We start from the raw sequence: 16,130 nt of genomic DNA, 5'->3' as shown, positions 1-16,130 counted from the left end.
TATCATGTTACCGTGCTTTTTTTATATTTCTTGGGTCCCTATGCTTATAGTTGTACATCTGGTGCATAAGTTGGTCTCTGCAAATGTTATTGGATGTCTTTTTTAGTAAAACTTTCCTCTAGAAAATGGTTTAACAGTGTCAATTTGGTAGGCTACACTGGCTTTGGTTCTATAGGTGGGCTTCATAGTATTGTCTTTCTATTGCTTCCTTAGCTGTAATCCACATCAGTATATTCCGTGGTGTGGAACACCTACCCTCAGTCTGGGCAGTAGTGCACAGGCCAATACAGTGCCTGTGGTTTTCAAGTGCACATCCTCAGTATTAGTAATAATGAGTGGGTGCGCACAGTGGTAGACAGTAGGAGGCTGGCATTTTGACATGGATTTACATTGAATTTTTATATTAATTTGGAGATATATTGTCATTTTAACAATAGTAGTCTTCTAATCAATAAACATGATTTTGCATTTAAGTCTTCCTTAAAATTTTTCAATGAATTTTTTTCTAATTTTCCATGTACATTCTTACATTTATTTTGTTAAACTTATTTATTTTAGTGACATCAGTGCCATTAAAAATATAATAAGTAATATGTCAATGATTATTTTTATTTCTATTTTATTTTTAGTTTGTTTGATATTATGTGTGAAAACATAATTTTTATATTGATATTGTATCCTGTAAATTGCCAAATTCATTTATGAGTTCAACTTTGAGTTATTTTCTAAGGATTTTCAATATACCATATTTGATCATATACAACTAGAGATTTATTTATTCCTTTCCAATCTAGTGTTTTTTTTCTTTATTTGCCTAATTGCCCTGTCTATAGCCGCTAGTATAATATTAAAGAGAAGTATCAAAGGTGGACACCCTTGTCTTATTCTTAATGTTGGGTGCAATCATTAAGACTTTTACCATAAAGTATCACGGTAACTATGGAATTTTTGCCCTTAATTAGGTTGAGAAAGTCCCCTTTAGACCTAGTTCATTAAGTATTTGAATAATGAAATGACATTTTATTCTTGCAATGCAATGCTATTTCTGTCTTTATTAAGATGATCTTGTGTTTTTTTCTACCTTTTTCCCATGAGTTATTATATTAATTGTTCTGAGTTGTTAAAACAAGTTTGCATTCCTTGGACAAATGCCATTTTATCATGGTATATATTCCTTTTAGTGTGCTGCTAGATTGAGTTAGTATCTTATTGAAGATGTTTGTATCAACATTCACAAGAAATATTATGATGTGGAGTTCTTGTCTTGTGGTATCTTCTATTTGGGGCATAAAAATAATACTGGTCTAATATAATGAATTTTAATGTTTCTTTTTCCTTTTCCATGATTTGAGAAGTTATTTTATGTGCTTTTAGAAAAGCCACTCTAGACCTCCTGTTGTTGCTATTTTCATGATGTGTATTTTTGTATTTTTTACTTTAACCTCTTTGATGTTTAAATTTCTAAGGGTTTTCTCTTAGAGGCAGCAGAACTGATTCTTATGTTCTGTGTGTGTATTTGTGTTTAAACCCAATGTGACAATCTCTGCTTTTTGATTATATAATTCATTCATAATTAAATTGATATTGGGTTTATTGTTATTAGTTTGCTTTGTTCTTTTTTTATCCTTTTTAACCTACTTTAAAATAAGTCAGATATTTGCAGCTGTCACATTTTAATTACTTTCCTCATTGTTTTAAGTACATTTAAAAAAACATATATATATATATTCCTACTAGTTGCTATAAGGCAACTATGAATGTTACCTTGTCAGACTCTCCTTCGTATTGATACTAACTTATTTCTAGTGAATGTGGGCAATGTATTCATAAATAGCTCCATCTTGACTTTTGTGCTAATATTTTACACATATTATTATTAATTTATATGAACTTATTCTTTTAAAGCAGTTGAGAGAAAGGATATAGATAAACTATGTTATATTTGCTTATTATTTACCTGATTGTCTTCACGTCTTTATATGAATGTGTTAACATTTCTTTACTCTCACACAGCCTTGTTTCTATGTAACTATTTTGTGTATTAATGTCAAACATATTGCATTTACCTAGAAGTCCAATAATGCAATCATACATGTATTGTTTTGTGCCTCATGACAAATTCATTAAGAGAAGAAACGTAATATGCAATTCTTCTGACTCTTACATAATTACCTAAATTAGTTACCTTTATCACAGCTCTTTGTTTTGGTTTTGGCTTTTGTTTTTTTCCTGGAGAATTCAAATTACTCTCTGGTAACTTTTAGTTCCAAGGACTTCCTTTAGCATTTCTTACCAGATCTATTGGCAGCAGATTACCCCAGTTTTTGCTAATTTTGATTAATTTTATTTCACCGTGGTTTTTAAATCATTTTATTTGGATTGCAATTCTTAGTTGATCATATTTATTTTATTTTATTTCATCACTTTGAATATGTCATTTCACTGCCTTCTGGGGTTTCTAATATGAAATAGCTATTAGTATTGCTGAGGCTATTTGTATGTGATAAATCATTTTCTGTCTTTTAATGATTTTCCATTTAGTTTTGTCATACAATAGGTGTGTCTGGGTGTAGATCTCTTTGTATTTACCTTGTTTGGAGTCTTTTAAACTTTTTGTTATGTAGATTGTTTTTGTTTTTCATCAAATCTGAAAGGCTCTTCCCATGTTATCCTGTTTTGTTTTGTTTTTATTTTTTAATTATAGGTAGAGACAATACCTTCATTTTATTTGCTTATTTTTATGTGGTGCTATCAAACCCTGTGTCTCACATGTGCCAGACAAGCGCTCTACTATTAAGCTACACCCCCACTTCCCTTATCCTGTTTTTGTTGTTGTTTATCCTTTTCTCCTCTTCTAGAATTTCCTATTTAGGAATGTGTTCCACATTTCTCTAAGCCTCTGTTCATTTTCTTTTAGTTCCTGTTCTTGGTCACATAACCTGCCTAGATCTATCTCTAAATTCACTAATTCTGTTGAGTCGCTCTAGTCGCTCTGCTATTTTGCTTATTATATTTTTCTATTTGGTTCATTTTATGTATTTTTTTATTGATATTCTCCAGTGGAGACATTGCTATTGCTATCACACTTTTTGTTTTAAATATGGTTTTATTTAGCTATTTGAACAATTTTATTATAATTTCTTTAAATTCTTTACCTAAAAAGTTCAACATCTTGACCCATGGAAAAGCATTTTTTTTCTTATTTGCTTTTTTACCATGTATGAACCATATTTCCCATTTTCATGTCTCATTTTTTTAAAATAATTTGGACATTTTACATAACATTTAGTAGTTCTAGATATTCATCTGCATTAGTACATTAGTGCTTCATATCATTCATTGCTTATTTGATTTATGAATGTATTAGGGAAATTTCACTGAAAGTTATTTGCTTAGCCTTATGGTTGATGTGACTCTTTGTGTGAGATGCATATAACTTTGAGACTATTTTCACTTTTTAAGAATTAACTAGTTTACTTTGTGCTCATCCAGTACCAGTAGCACAAAATTTTTCACTCAAGTTTTTCCTCAGGTGATATAATCTTGAGCATGCACAAAACTTTATGAACCTGCAGCAGCGTTTTAGCTGGTACACCTTTGACTATCTCTTTTATGGTTCCTCTAATTACACGCCTGGCTCATCTGCTTTTATTGGTATTAAATCCAGCTGTTAGATTCAACTATTTGAGAACTGATTGCTTTCCTGTTTTTAAGATGCCCTAAGGTATACAAACTACTGCTCAGTCTAATTCAAATAAAAAGGGCAACTTGGTTGAGGCAGGGCATCTTCAACTTGGAAGCTTGCTCTGGACCTGCACTGTTCAGAATCTATGATATGGAGCAGGAGTTGAAGAAGGGGATCATCTCTACAAAGCAGGAACAGTACCTTTGAGGACTGGGAAGGAAATGAAAATCTTTACTGGCTGCTACGATCACTCATAGTAGATAAGACCCCTGGACATTGTGATCCCTTATGATGTTCACCAATTAAAAACTAAAGACAATGGTATTTACCATTCAGAGACTTTATTCCACAGCAAAGAGCTATTTGGGAGTGAGGAACTGTGCACTTGACCAGCTGTCCCACCTGGATCTTTCCTATGTGGCAGGAGTTGGGGGAAAGACAAATACTACCTGACTTGTTCCAACCCATTGCACAAGGATATTCTCACTGTCAGTTGGACATTTGAACTTTGGGACTTGTGAATCCCATTAGCAACAAAAACATCATATTTTTTTTTACAAAAACATGCAGAGGGCAATATTTACCAAAGATCCATAGGTTCTTTGCTGGTTTTTAGAATAATGACCAAGAACAAGCTCATGTAAATGTTATGATTCAGGGTGAAAATTGTGACAAAGGAAAGATACAAAAAATAAGAAGACAATTTGAAAGAGTCTCCAGATATCAAAAGAAGCTGATTAATGTTGGGACATATGAATGTTTAAGCATGGAGAGGTGCAAACTTTCAATTTTGTTTTTGGATCCTAGATTTAAATTTAATGCCAATAAAATCTTTTTTCAGACTACATGAGGTGGTGCCTGAAATATGTTTTGTTGTATATTTCTATGATATTAATTTTCATTTTTACATGTACAGTGGAAAAATATTTGCAGATAAAAAGTTCTATATATCAGTCAGAAGCATAAAAGTGATCAATGAAGTTAGTTTTAAGAGAGATACCACAATTTGGAAACTCTGAGGCATCTCAAAAAGGAATCTTAGAAAAAGGATATTGATGAAGTTTTGGGGCTAAAGTGTGATAACAAAATGATCTTGTTGTTGATTACAAAACTGTCATTTGGACAGTTTTTGAACTGATGATGAAATTACCTTTAGAACACATGGATTTACACAGTTAATATAACATTTTCTTAGAAAATATGTAGCTAATGAACTGAAAAGCATTTGAGCTTAGTCTTTGATAGAAATCATAGTCTTATAGCAATAGTTCTCCTGTTTTTTCAAATCAGAATGCAGTTCATTTTGAAAAGTTGTGGTTACTAGTATTTGTCTCAATTTCCCCTGAGTTGAGTCTCAAGGTCATGAAGGACACATTGCACTGTATCAACACCAACAAATACAAAAGATTCAATTGAGGTAAAATGTAATTTGTATTCTGTAGAAACAAATCTGCTATGTATGCTAGATGCTATTCTATTTGATACTAATGTGTTTTTAATCTGTGAGAGTCCTTGCAATTGTATGTTGCCATGATTTAGGATAGAATTAACCTAAAGCAGTGTTGAATACAGTAAAAGTCTGTTTTGCTAAATTACACAAGTCATACAAAATGACTTTTAAAACGAATCCTAGAAATTCTTCCAGTATCTTTCTTGTACTATTTTCAAATATGACTAAGCAATATACAATCTATATCAATCCTTTATTTACCTTGCAATCCAAGTTGCTTGTTGTCTTATTATGTCTTTTTATTAGAGAAGTCACATTAGCTTTATTGTATGTTAAGCATGTTACAGCTAGCAACTTTTATTGATTTACATGATTCCAAGCTCAAGAAAGAATGTATTATTCTCATTCTGGCATCAGAAGACATGTTTATACTTATTCTGGAACAGTGACTGATATCTAATTAATGTTTATTAAGATTTTAAATGTATATATTATTGCAAGATGAGTGAATGAATGGAAGTGGTCAGATGAAAGGCAATGTGAAACACATCTTCAAAATGGCAAAAAAATGACCTGAAAATAGAAATAATAGATACTTTACTAAATGTTTATTTGATAATGGTCTTTAAACTGTATGGTTTATTTAAGCCTGTTAAATTAATTTGGAAATCGTTGTACTCATAGACCATAACATATCACAAAAAAAAAGAAAAGGAAAATATGCCACTTTTTCTTTGAGCTAAAGAGAAATTATAACTAATCCTTAAAACCATTAATAAAAATATGTGTGTAAATATTTGAATAATAAATCCCTGTTTATTTTGGATTTCATTTATTTGTAAGAAAAATTTTTAGAAGAAGCTAATTTCCAGTTTATATAGAAATTATCATTAAGAAGTCTATATTTTCTTTATAAAAATGAGTTTTGCAATGAGTTTTTGATTCTTTGAAAATCAGAGATTATGTAATGTACCATTCTTCCTGTTTTGCGATTTTGGTTTACTTTGGTAAATTGGATCTGTTATAAAAAATAATATATACTTAAGGCATATATCTTTTACTCAAACATAGAGTAAATTATATTTTATAGCTGAATAACTATTATGATGCACAAAATAATATTTTCCTGATATTTTACTTGAGCACAATAATGAAATCCATGCTTACTCATGAATATTTCTAATTGTTATCATTTTAAATCACAAAAATTCTGATAATTTTGTATTTCTGATCATTTTACATTGCAACTTTCTCAGTAATGTCAGCATGATTGTAACACATCCTAGAAACTTAATTTTGTTCCAGCTGGAGCATAACCTATTTTTCACACACACATTACAAAACTCATTAAGAGAACGCTTGAACATTAGGATGCTCTAACTTCTTGATTGCTTTCTCAAGCTCATGGTCATATCCACATATATTCAATAGAAGCTTATTGTCTGAGCTCAAATTAATTTAAAAATAAAGTCACATTGAATTATTTTATATGTTTCAAAGTTCTTTATTTATTTTATCAACCAGAGCAAGTCTGCTGTTTTGACCATGATGCCATTTGTCACACACTGGTATTTCTGAGTTGAAGTTCTAATCTCCCTACTTTTTAGTTCTCCCCTAAATACACTGATTTAGCTCTAGTGCAATTGCTACTATATATATCAATTGCACTAGATGATGCTTGGGATCACTGACATTCACTGTCAGAGGAGGAATATACAGCCTCCAATCCTCCCTAAAGTGAGAACTGAAGGAACTCAAAGCTTCTTTTTAAATGCTTTCAATATCTGCCAATTAGCGGAAAATATATGCATAATATTTACCCATCATCATATAATACCCTACATGAAATTATAACTGTATCTTCTTTCATAAGCTCTATAAACATCATCACAGACATGGCATTAGTATACAGAAACATTAATTTAACATTGTTACATTTTAGACAGGACCTTCTTTTTTTGTTCCTTTATTATTTTTATTATTTTATTTGGATATATTTATGACAGTGTGATAATTTGATATTTTTGTATATGATGAATAAAATATAAAACCAAGGCAATTATCATTGCTATCTCCTTAAATATTAAAAATTTTGGATTAACATGTAATAATTGTACATATTTTCATGTACAACATGATATTTCAATACATGTATATACCATGTACTGATCAAATGAAGGCAATTAGCATTTCTATTTCCTTATCATTTCTTTATCCTTGGAGTACCCACTTTGCTTTGTTCTTGTTGCTTATGTTGTTATTTCCCTACAAGCCTCTGTGGAAGATATTCTTAAAATCATTATTCATATCTAAGGAAATAGATGCTCAGAGAGGTTAATTTGTCAGAAGTTAAATTGTAGCCAGGTGCAGTGGCACAGGCCAGTAATCCCAGTGGCTGGAGAGGCTGAGGCAGGAGTTCCCAAGTTCAAAGTCAGCCTTAGCAACTTAGCGAGACTCTAAGCAACTTAGTGAGGAGGCCCTGTCTCAAAAAAATAAAAAAAAGGAAACAGGGCTGGAAATATGGCTTAGTGCTTAAGTACCCCTAGGTTCAATACTAGTACCAAAAGAAAAAAAAAAATTAAATTGCTGATTCAAGCTAACGTCAGGGTTTGAACCTGGTGTCCTAACACTAGAATCTGCGGGTTTCAAGTGTATCAGGTACATAATGTTGACTGTCAAGAGGGCAAGAGGCACCCATAACTCTCCTTGCCATCTGCTGACCAGAGAGGTTGGGCAAGACTCTCTTCTGCCTGGAGGACAGCAGCCCTGAGTGATATTCAGAGATTCCTGTGGTTAAAATTGTCCTCCTATTAACACAGTGTATAGCTTTTCATGTTTTTCCTCTCACGGGTCAGCATCTAACATCCTTTGACTTCCTCCTTAGGAAGTTCTTCCCCATAATTAAAAATCTTTTTACAGAAAATTGATCCAAACACTGTGTTCTCAGCATACTGTTTGGAGTTTGATATTTATTAAATTATGCTACCAACATGATTTTCACAGATACACAATTCCGCCACAGGTGAAATAACTTACTGCTGTGGTCACAAAATTAGATCTTATGGGCCTAACTTCCTATTTGAGGCTTTCCTGTAAGAATATATGAGATATCTGAATTTTTACTCATTTATTAAAATTCAAAGCAACCGCATTCAAACTTCCTCTATTTCTTAAAAGTAGGTATATTTTTAAAAAGGATTTTAAAGTGCTAGTCAGAAAATACAGAGAGAAAAATGCTTTGTTCCTCACTGAATGGATTGATAATCCACAAAACTTTCAAGTGTTTAACATTCAAAATTATTAATGATATAATAAATATTAAGGATATCAAAATATTTAAACATAATGTTTCCTGCCATTTGAATATTTGTTTACTTTCGTCACTCACTTTTGAAAAAAGTATAGAAAAATTAATAGAGAATATATATATATTTTCAAATTGCTATTTGTGAACTTGATTACATATATAAAAAGATTTACCTGTTTGCTATAATTATTTTCATAAGAAATATAATTGATTTTATATTTCAAAACAATGAGATCATATAAGGAAAATTAAAGTGTTGAATCTCTTAATTTGTCTTTTCAGAAAACTTTTTATTTTTTCCTTTATGTTCTCTGTTCTTGTTTAGTTCATACCCATTTTAATAATCAGTGCCTAATTACATATATTACTTAACAGTCACAAATATCTCTCTGCATGTAAAGTCATCTTTAAAGCACAGAACAGATTTATGAAGCTTTAAATAAGCACTAGGGACCAATCACCAATTAAGCATATACAACAGAGCTGAATCTATACTACCTATTGTATATATATATGTTGCTTCAAGCATGTAACTAGAAGTACATATCAGTGTGAATTATTGGAAAGAGTACTTTTTTGCCATGTCAACGTTAGTCTCTTTATATGGGATCTTATTCTCCTTTTATTGCATTTTTCTTTCACTTTTTTAAGTTTTGATAATATTTGTTGCTGCAATATAAAACTGGGCTTTTCTTTAAAATCACTGTGCATCATGTACACAGTTAAGACTTATTGTATGTTTTTGAAAACACTGAAAAGAAGACAAAACTAAAATTCAGATATCAGGGAGAGAAACATCCCATGGTAATTGAAAGGCGTAGGTTCCCTTGACATAGATGAAATTCAATGGCTAACTCTTTACTTCATTAAGCTGTGGAAGAAACAGTCAGACTTGGATGAAGAACTGAAAGTGATATATTTTAGAGATAATTTTAAATAGGCACAATTCTATGTAAGCTGTATTTATTCCAAGGTACTGAAATATTTACGTGTTGTTACTGCTGTCAAGCAGCTTGCTACAAGTGAATATTATTTAGACATACAATCATTGATATTGGGTTATCAAGTTATTGTGTAGATTCCGAAAGCTGAAATTCTTTTACTTTATTATAAGTTGAAGTTGATACATGTGGACTTTCAGATAATAAACCTCACTGTGCTCCAATAAGAATATGCTTTAACTGAGCCTCCAGGGATCTAAAAAGTTGTAAGACACAAAAGGAACAGGGATACTTGAGATGTCACTAGTAGAGGATGGTTTACTTCAAGTGTCTGTTGATAACACCCCATTAAGAGGTGGGCAACAAGAAAGCAAAATGAGAGAATTATCGCAGGAAGAAAGAAAAATGAAAAGGGTAAGAAATATAGGGGAAGGAATTTAATTATTTTACTCAGTTTAAGAGGTGAGTCTAAAACAGAATTATAAACTCATAGTTTGAGTTGAAAGTCAGATTACTGCAATAACAATCATGGTTATTATTATTAATGACTTAATAGACATTGAAAGACTGCTTAGATCTTTTAACTGATATGTGATATTATGAAAGCATCCATGTTGCCATTTATCTGCTTGGACAAAAATAAACACATATTCTAGAACATTCAATCTCTAAATTTAAAAACATTTCAAGAGATTAAATAGTATAAATAAGGTCAATATTTTTAAAATATCAATTTTAGAGATAAAATAGTCATTATACAATTTATTTTGATGAAATTAAAGCAGTCTTAATATTTTTATTCTTAGTGAAAGGTCGATGGATGTATTATATGGGAAATCCAAATATATTAAAAACAAAATCTCCATTGGATCAAGTCACAGTACTCTAAATAATAGGGAGTTGTATAAAGTTCTTAAAATGTATGTACAGTTTTAACTTATGTGTCACAAACCACATATTATTATGAAGGGCTGTAAATAAGAAAATTCATCAATTAGAAAAATATAATACTCTGCTTCTATTGGGCAATGCTAAAAGAATCACTACACAAAATACCATGTTTACATTTAAATATCCCAAGTATTATTTCCCCTTTGTAAAAAATTGTCTATATTATACTTTTGACATGTGTGACTTCTTTCTCTCTAAGGGTTTTTATGCCTCTCACATGTATATTAAGCAAGAATGTGAGTTTTTTTTTTTAATATTAAAGATTTCATGGCCAGTCTAATAACATAAAAGCTTTGTCCTAATTACCCAAAATAGTTTTCATAATGTTAACATTTGAAGTCTAATTTAATACATTTTAGTTTTAAAAACTAACACAGTGGTTTCTGTGTAAGATTATCTACAATATCAACAGTAAGACCCTCCCATTATTCTAAGTTTAATTCATAATTATTTGTACTAATAAAGTATAATAATTATTTTGATTTATGTGAACTAAATTTATATTATTACAATCATGACACAAAGTTATAGTTCACTATTTTCTGAAAGTTTTGTTTTCTTTTCTCACCTCTTCTTTTTGTAAAGCATAAACTTGTTCATTTGTGTGTGTTTGTATAGGATTATTTGAATTATGCCTTCATAGGAAGACAGGGTGTTATGGTAACAAGGTGACATTTTAAGGAGTGTATAAATAGAACTCTGATTAAATTCTGACTCTTCCTTTTAACAGCTGCATGACCCTGAGCAAGGAACTTGACTTCTCTGAACCTTCAATTCTGTCTATGTAAATGGAAATAAAAACACTTACCCCAAAGGTGTGTTTCCAAGGTAAATGATGTGGCATAATTAAAGCATCAAACAGAGTACATTAGTAGTGAGCATTTAGGAATATGAGTTCATTCCCTTCTCCTTCCTACTTCTGTATAGTCAGTTCTAAGATAAAGCAGGAGATTTGTTGGTACCAAAGAATTAGGGCAGTGACCTGAAGGAAACATATATTTTTATTTTACATTCATCATTATGCATATGGTAAAGACTTTTTTTTAAAATGTCTTAGACTAAAAGTAATGTAATTAAACATCTAAATTCTACAAGTTTTAAGTGTATCTGTTGTTCTAAGAAAATTTGATATTCTTTGACTCAGTATAATGGAATGTCACTATAAATTTAACTGGAAAAATTTTCCATGAAATCTTTGGAATGTGACCTCTCAGGGTACAAAACTCCAGTCTATTTATTAATCTTGAGACTATTAAAGAATGTGTTAACTTTTTGTCTCTGTCACCAAAATACCTGACAAGAACAATTTAGAGGAGGAAAAGTTTATTTCAGACTCACAGTTTCAGAGGTTCAGTCCATGTTCAACATACTCCATTATTCTTGGCCTGAGTTGAGGCAGAACATCATGGTGGAGGGGAGGAAAACTACTCAAATCATGGCATCTGGGAAGCTGCAAGAATTAGGAGTCAGGAATGAGATACAATCCCAAGGACATGCCACCCACCAACTTAGTCCTTCCAGTCATGCCCCACCTGCTTACTGATACCCAAAAGTCCATTCAAATTATTAACACATCAGTTGGATTAATCCACTGATGAAGTTATAGTCACCATCATTGTCTTAAAACCCCACCTCTGAACTTTGCTGTGTTGGGGACTGTGCTCCAAAATATGAGCTTTTCAGGGGATATTTCTAGTCATGGAGCAAATTTTTATATGTATTTCAAGTTATTATTTAATTGACAAAGTATTTAGACTTGAATTAATAAATCAAATGCCCATGTAAATAAATAAATCATGTTTTACCTGCTACATAATAATATGTAATATTCTGAATGGTTTGGAAACCTTTGATATAAGTCAACAATGTAGATATTTTTAACCTTTGTCAAATTAAAACAAATCCAGAAATAGAGAGGCAGCATTTTAATTTAGAAATACAGAATATTTCGGTAAGGAGACTACCAATCTTAGAAATCTAAAAGTATCACAAATTCAAGCAGAAAAAATTTAAATGAGTGACAAATAAAAGCAGAATATTTGGTAGGGAAGATAGAAATGACCAATGGGTTTTTTATGGGAAAAGTTTTGTTATAGTTACCTGATTCTCATGAAAGCAGATAAGGAGACTGTGATTTAAATTTTTGGTGCTGGATAAGACTTGGGAACAAACAGAGTTCAGGAGTCCATAGGAATGAAAATCTGACAAAAGTTTTTTAAACAAAACTGACAGAAAGTAGTAGACAATCTTGAATACCTGGTACTTTTGTTTAAGATACTGTGAGGGCTGAATTTTGTCCTCCCTCTCAATCCACACTTTGAAAGCATAACCCCTAATGTGATTATATTTGGAGATAGGGCCTATAAAAAGTTAATTAAAATTAAATGAAAATAAACCTTCAGAAGAAAAAAATAATAAATTAAGTTTTAAGCTTGGGACCCTAATCCAATAGAATTAGTGTCCTTCTAAGAAGGGAAAGAGATCAGAGGTTTTTTTGTGTGTGTGCATCAAAGAAGAAAGGCCATCTAGAGGTTATTGCAAGAAGATGAGTGTAGCCAGGCATGGTGGTGCAGGACTTAATCCCAGCAATTTAAGAGGCTGAGGCAGGGGGATCACAAATTTGAGGACATATTCAGCAACTTAGCAAGGCCTTAAACAACTTAGTAATACTATGGATCCAAATAAACAATAAAAAGTACTGGGGATGTGATTCAGTGATAAAGAATCCCTGGGTTTGATGATCATGGATTCCAGAATGATTAGAAAAATTAATTTCTGTTTTCAAACTAATAATTTAGAGATACTTTTTTATGGAAACCTAAGAAAACTAAAGTTTGGAAAACTTGACAAATACAAAAAATAAAAGCTTAAGGATTTCTTTTCCTTTTATAATCTACCATAGGAACATTAGAGAACATGACAAAATCTATCTTTGATAGTAAGTTCCGTGACATACCACACAGTCACATTACCATTACAACTAACAATTTAATGAACTATTTAAATCTCATTTTTTGTTTCCAAGTACTGATCTCACATGACTACACTACAATTGCCTTGCATGATATGATAACGAGAGGGTACATTCTACCACAGTGCTCAGCTCAGAGCATTAAACTGGAATGGGTGCAAAGGACAGTGTTGCTACTGCTCTGCAATTTACTCTATTCAGTAGAGACTCTGCATTTCTTGCAGGTTGAGGTTGAGAGAGACTTCATTCTGTTTGAAAAGGGAGTAATAAGTATCATAGCAAAGCTGCTTACACAGAGGCATATATCTGTTTTTACTTAATCTTTGTTTATTTAGGGAGGTTCCAGGAGGAGCTAATGGGAATTCTTGGGGAGGACTGAAAACACCCCTTCCCATTCACACTAGGCTTTGATATCCCAATGATTCCAATTATTTAATTTTTCTTTATGCTTTAACTAAATTTAAAATTTTGTTTCTTTAAAATTATAAAGAGCATATTTTCTTTACGTTTTCTGTTTGTAAGACAGATAAATAAAATTTCCTGTATTAGACGTGAAGTATTGTTTTACACAATTTTAAGTGAATAGTAGTAGTATTTAAAAGAGTTCATTTATACTCTTTTTGAGTAAAGAGTAAAATTAGGAATTGTTTATGATTGCTTATTACTTTAGATTAAAATAATTTTTTGTGAGAATGAGATTAAGGAGTATAGAAGATCATGATAGCACATATTTTATTTAGAAAAATCAGCATTTGCTTAAGACCTGAAGTGCTGGGTCATGTGTACTTTCCTTTCTATTTCAATGAGCATTTCCATTTGTGGAATTTCTTAAATGAGAAAATCAGTCATCTGATAATAGGAGTTTATTGTGAACATCAAGGCAGCATACCAGGTCAGAGAGAAAAAAAATAAAGTCATAGGAAATAGGAATTTTTCATCTAAGACAATAATATGTCAAGATTCATTAACTCAATAAAAGTTATTTACTTTTCTTCGGAAAAGGACATAGATACATAACTATATTAACATACATTGCTGCAAATTCATACACTCTGGAAGCCCTAAATTTATAATTATTTTCAATCTTGTCATTTAAAATAAATCTTACCTATGTTCCAGGAAGTATAAGAGAATATTAAAAATTAAACATTGGGTTACATTTATTATGTGTTATTTTGCCAGAATGAGAGTAAACTGGTACTTCATTTGAAATTTCATGCAATATCATTTTAGTCCAAAACTAACATCCAAAATAAACTTTTATGTGTTTTCATCAGTGGAAGTTGCTCTACAAAATTTTTAAAAAATAAACATTATTTGATTCAGAAAAAAATATGTAAAAGTTAATCACTGAAACAATATTGATTAGAGAATAGAATTTGTACACAATGTTACTTGAGCTGAAACACTGCATGTGGGGGAGCAGGTATATAGACTTTTGCCTGTTGTATATGCAGAAGCTAGAGTGATTCTTTGAGCATGTAAATGAATTGTGTCATTCATTTCTTTATAATTCTCTGATGGCTTTCAAATGCACATGGAAAAATGATCTAAAGTTTTCACCAGTGCTAAACAGATAACCTAACGCCAACCTGTTCTGGACTTACTTCTTAGTATTCTTTCCTCTTTGCCATGTCGCTCCACACTAACATTTCAGTGTTCTTAAAACACTCCAAACTCTCCACAGTTCGGGACCTCTGCCCTTCATGTTTTTATTCCCTGGAAAGCTGCTCTGTAGTATATTACTCATTTTCTCTCTTGATGTGTCTATGCACATCTTACCAGAGATGTCCCTCTCACTACGTAATATAAAAGAGCATCACAGTATTTTCCACTTCCTGTATTATTTTCCTAACTTTTTTGATGATAAATTTTGCAAAAGCTTTTAGTCATATTTGAAGAATAAGGAACATAAGATTTGTTGGAAAATTTTCAAAATTTTAAACTTCACTACTAAACCAAAAGATTTATCAATATTTAAAACAGCAACTAGAGGACTGGGGATGTGGCCCAGTAGTAGAGTGCTTGCATGGCATCCATGAAGCCCTCCATTCAATCCCTAGAGAGTCAAAAAAATTTTAAAAATAATAATAATATCAAAAAATAATTACTAGAAATGAACAGATTTTCATTCAGAAAAACAAAAAAAATTGTAGTAATTAAACTGAAATCCTGGAAATCCTGCTTTATACACACACACACACACACATACACACACAAGCTCCTTACAATCAGCACACTTACTTGAAGTTTTTCTTTTGTGTCTTAATACTTTTTTGTTCCTGAGTAATCTTGAAAAGCTTGAAAAAATGTCTTCACCTCACCAGATCAAATAATAGAAACTTGATTCATATTAGAGAGAGTAACATGAATACATTTTATCAAGATTGCAGGACTTCGTACCTAAAGAATATTGGTAACTGTGTTATATATACACAATGGAATATTATTCAGCCATAAATAACAATAATATTATGGCATTTGCAGATAAATGGATGAAATTGGAGAATATAATGTTAAGTCAAATAAGCCAATCCCCAAAATACCAAAGGCCGAATGTTTTCCCTGATAAGTGAATGATGATATATAATGGTGGTGGAGGAGTAGGGGAGAGAGAAGAATGGAGGAACTTTAGATTACATAGAGGGAAATGAGAGGGAGCAGGAGGGTATGAAAAATGGTGGAATGAGACAGACATCATTACCATATGTACATGTATGATTTCATGAATGGTATGAATCTACATCATGCACAACCATGGAAGCAAAAATATGTACCCCATTTGTGCACAATGAATCAAAATGCAGTCTATAAAAATAAAAAAA

At 31.4% G+C, this 16,130-nt stretch overlaps 1 long non-coding RNA gene across 1 annotated transcript in view; it reads right to left on the bottom strand.

The window, feature by feature from the left end:
- Positions 1 to 16,130, bottom strand: part of LOC124985039 (uncharacterized) — a 75,522-nt gene that overhangs the window by 8,988 nt on the left and 50,404 nt on the right. Inside the window, exons 2-3 of the long non-coding RNA XR_007108787.1 lie at positions 11,673 to 11,784; positions 11,143 to 11,316 (exon numbers count right to left, since the gene is read on the bottom strand). This is a non-coding gene — a long non-coding RNA (uncharacterized LOC124985039). The remainder of the gene's footprint in view (positions 1 to 11,142; positions 11,317 to 11,672; positions 11,785 to 16,130) is intronic.

The sequence above is a fragment of the Sciurus carolinensis genome, chromosome 5, assembly GCF_902686445.1.
Source record: "Sciurus carolinensis chromosome 5, mSciCar1.2, whole genome shotgun sequence".
Classification (NCBI taxonomy): domain Eukaryota; kingdom Metazoa; phylum Chordata; class Mammalia; order Rodentia; family Sciuridae; genus Sciurus; species Sciurus carolinensis.
The sequence above is the reverse complement of the archived record's forward strand: the minus strand, read 5'-3'. Positions and strand labels throughout refer to the sequence as shown.